The sequence below is a fragment of the Limulus polyphemus genome, unplaced genomic scaffold (assembly GCF_000517525.1).
Source record: "Limulus polyphemus unplaced genomic scaffold, Limulus_polyphemus-2.1.2 Scaffold1753, whole genome shotgun sequence".
NCBI lineage: Eukaryota > Metazoa > Arthropoda > Merostomata > Xiphosura > Limulidae > Limulus > Limulus polyphemus.
The window spans coordinates 136,687-144,471 of NW_013667363.1; the positions used below are offsets into that span (position 1 = coordinate 136,687).

At 30.9% G+C, this 7,785-nt stretch overlaps 1 protein-coding gene across 1 annotated transcript in view; it reads left to right on the forward strand.

The window, feature by feature from the left end:
* Positions 1-176: 176 nt before the first annotated feature.
* The window catches only part of LOC106464829 (SWI/SNF-related matrix-associated actin-dependent regulator of chromatin subfamily A containing DEAD/H box 1-like), a 58,571-nt gene continuing 50,962 nt past the window's right edge, over positions 177-7,785 (forward strand). The window contains exons 1-3 of the mRNA XM_022392629.1: positions 177-183; positions 6,836-6,843; positions 7,053-7,059. The gene's annotated coding sequence lies outside the window, so the exon portion shown is untranslated. The remainder of the gene's footprint in view (positions 184-6,835; positions 6,844-7,052; positions 7,060-7,785) is intronic.

The following is a 7,785-nucleotide window of genomic DNA, read 5'->3' on the forward strand; positions in this document are numbered from 1 at the left end:
AGATAGCCCTCGTGTAGCTTTGCGCGAAATTCAAAACAAACAAGCACCATTATAACATTTTATGGCAAATATAATTGGTTGTAATCATGTTTTGCCAGCTTTTTCTCTTTTAAAAACTGGCGTTAACACCATAACAATGAAAAATACTGGTTAAGAAGTTAGCACACAAGATCACCTACAAAAGTTGTAATGTTTTCAAACGAGACCCAAAACTCGATTGCTTTCGAATAGTTGACTATTCTTCTTCAGGAGAATAAATACTAATATCTTATATACTTTTATTTTGGAAAAGCGCTTTGTTCAGCTTTGAAAAACAATCTAAAATTAAGAAAATTCTTACGCAAAACTTTTTTTTTAATCTTTGAGTAAATGGAATATTTCAAAATATTTTATAACCTCTTTGAGTAAATGGAGTAATTCAACATTCTTATATATCAATAATAATAATAAACGTAAAAGTTTAAAAAACAATGGAACCGAATGGGGACGTAGGAGCCCTCTTGAGTTGAACAAGTTCGCGCCTGCTAATTCATTGACGTAAGTGGTTTTAGGCTTACGCGTCCTACTAGTTTTTTGTTAGTACGGTACAAAACGTGATTGAGCAGTTAATTTATTATTAACATGAATTATTGATATTTTATCTATATATTATTTTATTTAATATTATATGCTTATGGTTTTTGTCCATGGAGTAAACTATATTCTTTAACACATTATAAAACAAATCGCCTATTTCTGTTTAAATACCGAACTCGGGTATTATTTATAAAATTGTATCTCGTGCAGTCATTTTACAAGATTAGGATAGCGTTGGTATTGTACTGTTTGTAATTAACTCACTCGGTGTCTTCAGAAAACGAACTATTCCTCAAGTTCAGTTGGATTTAGTGAGACAACAAAAGCGTAAGTGTGCTAGTTTTACGAGTTTATATAAACATTTTAATTTACGGACTCTGTGTATTAAACATTAAGGGTTAAATAACATAATATTCATACCTGTTGTCTTTTTACTTTTTACAATATTCCAGAAATTGCATTTCCATCATGTATGTTGACACTAGCCGTGAAGGCCGTAGCACCAACAGCAAACTGCGCTAAGCACAATCAGCATGCAGAGTATTCTAATGCTGTGGGGGTCTGAGGGTATGCCCCTCCCCAGATAATTTGTAAAAAATAAGTGCTATGAGATTAAATCTGGAAGCAATTTTACATGAAACATAGCTTAAACTATTGCATGGTTGTTCACATAAAATCCACAAACATCCAATGAAAAGTCAACAAATCATTATTCTGTTGTAACACAGCATGGGGAAACTAGACTTAAATTAGCATAAATATAGATGTTTTATTATATTAAAGTATTGTACTATCTACATGTAGAGTAGTTATTAATTGTTAAATTATAGTACTAATTTAAACAACTGTACAACAGTAATATATTATTATTAGCAGTCATTGGCTATCTAATACATACATGTATGCACTACTGAAATAACATGTTAGCTAGGGGAGAAATTAACAAGAAAAAAGTAGAGGTACTCAGCTGGGTGAAGTATACCTGTTTTTGAAAAAGGAAAAAAAATCTATGTGTAGACATAAAAAGTGACAAAGCAGCTCAAATAAGTCCCAATACTAGTACTGCCTAAAAAATAAGTTTTGGTACTCAGTACCAGTGAGTACTGGCAACATTTCATTTCTGATGTTAGTATGCTCCATTCTTTTATGGTGCTTCACCATAAATAACTTACATGTAGTTTCAGTGTTGACAGCAGTGTCAAAATGATTATATATTAAAGCTAGAGCACTCAGTCTTTCTTCAGTTTGTTTACACCTCAAGTAATTAACCAATTGGCGGAGAGCAGATGTCAAATGTTCATATGAACATGAACTTAGTGGCAGTGTAGCAAAGAGTTTCAGTAACATAAAGATACATGGTACACTGAAGCACGGCATCTAGGGCCTGTCCTGGAGAGGTATAGAAAGCCATCTTGTCTTTGCTTGATGAAGTTCTTCATCAAAAATATCAGGATTTGCCAAATCTTCCTGTAAAAATCTATAGCCCATCTGATATCATAGATAAGAAACTCTTGTGTGAGTTTTGATGGCGTAAGTTTCTGAATTGATGCTGCTTGCTTTATATGTGCATCAAATCTGGAGGAAGGATTACTGATAATGTGCTCAAGAAAAGGAATGGTTACTGTTTTCTTAAAGTAATTCTCCATGTTGGGCTTACCACTGACTAACTTGTAGCATGATAACATTAATATTAGATTTCTTTGTAACATTACTGCTGTGCTTGAAGATACAATTTCAATAATCATTTGCATTCACTCTAAGTGAAGTCAGTTCTTTACAGCATTGTTCTATCAGGGAAGCACCAGAAACAAAAACGGGGGTTTGGCCAATCCCCGCCTTCAGGTAAATATCTTTTAACACATATAATTTCTTTAAATTCAGTAAAATTAATTTTGCTTTCTTCATTGCCACATACAGGAATCTAGGCTTTAGTGTAACAGCATTACTGTTCTAATTGGGAGAGTCTATTAAGTATCTATTTTTAATTGCATTATAGAAGAAATTGTGATTGAACATTTAAAACCTGGTAAAATATATAAATAAAGTTTTAGGAGTCATGTAACATGGAGAAGAAATAGGAATGATAGGTATTCCTCCTCACAAGGGAGGAGTACTTGCTGATAATGTCAATGTTTTCATTCTTCAGTCTACACATCAAGCATCAATGTAGATGAATAACATTAATGCAAAATATGTTAGACATGAAGATTATTTTCAGGATAGGTAGTTTTTCTTTATTTTAGATTTCTGAATACTATTTATGTTGAAGAATAGGCTGTTCTGGAAAAGCTGGAAATAAAGCTTTTGGACCTAATGAAATATACCATAAAATCTTGAAGGGTATTAGCTGAGAGCCAGTGGATGATTTAACTAGTATTTTTAACACTAAAGAAATTCCAGATGACTTGAAGTTTGCTAATATGATTTGTAATTTTCTAAAGGTGTGTTGGAAGGCCTGGATAACTTCTAACTTTTGTTGTGAACAAGAATTTGGAATACATTGTCAGAAGTCATTTAAAAATTATTATAAAAGTTAATGCTCAACTAATGTTTGATGCCATAGTTTTGTAAAGTTTTTTTTTTTTTACATTTGTCTTGTTTAATTTTCCACACTTTGGCTTTCAGAAAGCCTTCGATAAAGTACCTCACAAAAGATTAGCTAGTAAGTTGTATGTTCATGGGCTTAGTGAAAAACTCAAGAAATGCATTAGAAATTGGCATAGCAGTAGAAAGAGAGGTGACAAATGGGCATTTCTCTAAATGGAAAAGTGTGATTTGTGGGTTTTTTTTTCTTCTTAGGACTTTTTTATTCTTTATTTAAGGTAATATTAATGATTTAATGGGTCATGAGGCAATAGTGTCTTTCATTTTCTCTGTGATTATGAAATAGCGGGAAAACCGATTCTGTTGAGATTGCATATCTTAATCAAATGTGTGTGCAAATTCTAGAAAGGACTTTTGTGAGGATATTGTTAGTACTTGAAATAAAAGATTTAAGTATTATTATTGATAAAGCACTAAAGTCTTCTGCTTTAGCTGTGGTGAAAAGAGCAAATAGTTCTTTTTTCTATGTACTGTATAGAATGATGAATTTGTGAAGAAGGTTATTGTAGCCTTGAACAAGACTGATGAAGTCTCATTTTGAGGATTCTGTACAAGTTTGGTCTCCTGGTGTAAGTTATTTACTCTACGAAGATGGATTTAAAGTATTAAATTTCTCTGGAGTGAAGAAGGATTAAGTGGGGCACAGTTGAGGCATTCAACAGTATAATTATTGTTGAAGTTGTGCAAAGGTATATTGTTTAATTAGAGTAAGCTGATAAATGCTGTTGGATACAGTTGTTATATTTTTAATTAAAATAAAATTCTTCTAAGAGTAGTGAGGGAAAAGTGACAATTTGGGAATATTTGAAAAAGTACAGTTTCTAATATAGTCAGGGAAGATTGTGTGAGGGTTATTAGGTTTATGATAAGAGGAATGATAGTAAGATTCAGGGATCAGAATAGGTTAGAAGTTCTGGATATTGGCAGAATTCATTGTATTAGAAATAAAATAAAATAATTCTGGGCCTTAGTTGGGAAGGAAGGTTTTAACATTGTTAGAATTACTGTGATGATAGAAAATACTGAAGTTCCTAGGTACGAGTTATTTGACAGTGACAGATTATTTAAAAGGAGGAGAGGGATGGCAATTTAAGGAAGAGATAAAGCCAATCAAACTGAAGATACTAAAAAGGCTAGTATGAATGTGCTTGTAGAATCAGAATGGGTGTCCATCTGTATATCTGAGGACAGGAGTTTTGTTGTAGGAAAAAGCTGCAGATCACTCTTTCAGATTTAGAAAGTTGCCAAGATCTTTATAGTGAAATTGGAATGTTAATTCAGAGGCCAAATTTCTACAAAGCAAGTATGTTCTGGTTAGGAAGAATAGGAAAAATGTCATATTTAACCTCAAAAGATGTAAGGTGGTATTCCATCGTTTTTTTATTAATTTTTATTATGTTTATATTCGACTTACCTTTTTTTCTCTTTTGTTTGGCTCTGTCTTGAGTTTATTCATGTATAATGTTTGCTTACACCAATTAGTGTTAATAGACTAATACTGTCATCACAGTGAGACAAAACCATAGACACTGTGTAGTGCTCAGGTTTATGTCACAATAGATATTATACATGGCCATATGTAAATTAGTATGCCACTGTAAATATATTGATCAGATGTTTTGTCAATAGCCATTAATTATCCTGTGTTCAATTATAATGTCTCGTTGTGAATAAAAGTATAGAAGAGAACTAAAGACTAATTGCCATATTCTTGAGAACCTATAGAATAGATTGGATTATGCTTAAAAAAAACCTCAAGTGTTGTGAGTTATAATTAATCAGAGTTTGTGTTATCAAACAGGTTTTAATGATTAATTTAGAAGGTTGTTTTTTTCTTTGGTCTTTTTTTTTCTAACTTCTTGTATGAAGGTTACATAGTTATTGTTGAAGTTGTATAAAGGTAAGTTGTTTAATTGGAAGTTTTGAAGTTGTGTCAAGATTTATGTTATTGAGGGAGAAATTCTTTGAAGTTTAGATGTGTATTTCTAAAAGTCGTGGCTCAGCATTTATTTGTTAGTATATTTTGTTTTACTTTTGAAGGTACAAATAAATACCCTGTTTCATTTCTAAGAATTCTTGGATTAAGGTTTTTTATTATTCTTAGTGCAGAATAAAGGATTCAATACATTTGATTGGGCATGAATAGGGACTATCCTTTTGATAGTTCAGTATAAGTGGTACTTGAGGTGGGTATTCAAGCAGTGTCTGGCCTGGCTACATTGTAAGTGTTATTTGAGCATGTGTGTGTGTAAAAACATAATAATGGCTACAAGTGAAGAAGCTGTTGTCAGTTTATAAAGGATTTGTTGCAAGGAAATCAAATGTATAATTAAAGAAAAGCATTACTTACTTAGAAACTTCAAACATTGCTAGAATAAAATACTTAGATGTATAAAAATATTAGAGAACTGATTAAAAATGATAAGAAAGTTGAAAATGGTATACAAGAAACATTTTGCAGAAAATCAACAGTAAAGATTTTTGTTTGTATATTAGAGAGAACAGAAGTTTATCTTTTAAAAAATGAAACTTTTAGAGTTTTGGTTAATGACTGTGAGATGGTTGAACATCCTAAAGTTTTATTTCTTATCAGTTTTTACTAAAAAAGATGAAATATGGATTCTATAAATAGTACTTCCATCAGAAGATTATCTGATGTTCTTGAATAAAGTTAGGGATAAGCCAGAACTGATAAGATTAAAGGTTTGAAAATTGATGGAAGATAAATCACCTGAACCAGATAATATTTGTCATAGGATATTAAAGGAAGCAAAAGAGAAGTGTAATGGACTTTGAACCATAATTTTTAATGAATCATTAACAAATGGTGAGGTACCAGAAGATAAGAAATTAGACAGTGTCACACCTCTTATTTAACCCTCTCCACATGGGTCAAAGGTCATGTCATCATGTCTTTGACTCGCATTCAAAATTTACTATTTTATGAATTTATGTCAATAAGTTTGGTATCAAATTGTAGATTATAATTCAAATTTTAGTATTATACATTATTTAATTTCTTAATTTAAAAGTAAATATTTAAAAAAAACACCTAAACATTGATTTTTGTGTGTCACGTGGTATGTTGAATGCAACAATGGTTCAAATTAGAGGTTTATGATGTCCATATATAAAGTCTATAGTTTCTTACGAATTAGGAACTCAAATTACTTATATTGACAAGCTAGAACCTCTTTCCATTTTTGGAAATACTTCCTAAGATACAATTACTTCCATCTATGACATGTGAATAACCAATCAAAAGCTTAGAATGTCCCCTAGTGGTTTTCTCAGCCATTTTCAAGTATTATGACATCACAAATAGTTCTTTTGATACAAGACTTCAAATTGATAAATTGAGTCTTTAGTCTGCTTGAAAATTCCTTTTTTTTTAAAACCCAAATACAGCTTAGTTACTAAACTTGATAAATTATAGTGAAATTCTATAGTATCGATATAGTAATTTATGATTTTTTGGGGTATTTCAAATGTATATAAGAAAACCTAAAAAAAAAAAGATTTTGTTTCATATCCTCCACATGTGAAATTTTATAAGGCTTAGCAACCTATGGCAAGCAGCAAGTGAGTAAAAAGGTCATAACTAGAAGATATAATTGTTTGCTATACTTATTTATTTATGGTTCTTTGTTTTAAGAAAAATAAGTTTAAGAACTTATTTGTAAATAGTAATAATTTATATACATATATAATGTATTATAACTGAAATTTGACTGTATTTTACAAAATACTAATTACTAAAATGCAGCCAAGACAGGTTACTTAGTAAAGGTCAGTTTTATATTATTGGATATGGTAACATGAGTGTACATGAGCTGCATCATTGTAACTTATGTGATATTAGCCAGGCACAGCTGAAAGGTCAGTATAATAAAAGTAATATATATATATATAAATGTATAAGGTTATGACACTTAAGCTATTTAGACTAAACATATCTGTTTTTGAGTTGTAATTTGTAGTCATTCTATAACAATAAAAGCATAATTTATATTGTTACAACAGCGGAAGTCACGTGACGCTAGTAACACGTCATGAGATTCTAGAACGATCGGGGATCATCACGAATAATCCAGTATTTGCTAGGTGCCATCTATTCTTGTATATAAGTGCACCAGATAAAGCGAGACAATCAATCGGAATTGAATAGTGGACAGAGAGATTGAAGATATAGACGGATAATTGAGTCAAGCGCGGTAGTAAGTAAAGTGCGTTAAATCATTCGTTGTGAATTATAGCGTGTGTTAAAGTGACCTTGGAAATTCTGTGTATTGCAAAGTTGTATTGAGAAAGAATAAACTAGTTTTATTTAAGAAAGGACTTGTATCGCTAAAGTTTCTTGGGAAGAATTTCTACCGGAAATTATCAAACGAGCAGAGACGTAACAATATTTATTTCCTAATTTTTGTGGTGGTTACGAGATCGATCAAATTGACTGAACTCATACAGAGATGCAATAGTGAAAATAACAGATAAAATATGAAGTTTTTTATTAAAAACATTTGATAATTATCTGAAGGTTATAAAGATTTTGCATGTGAAATTTGAAAATATTCTGATATATAAAAGTATTTTTATCTTAAAATC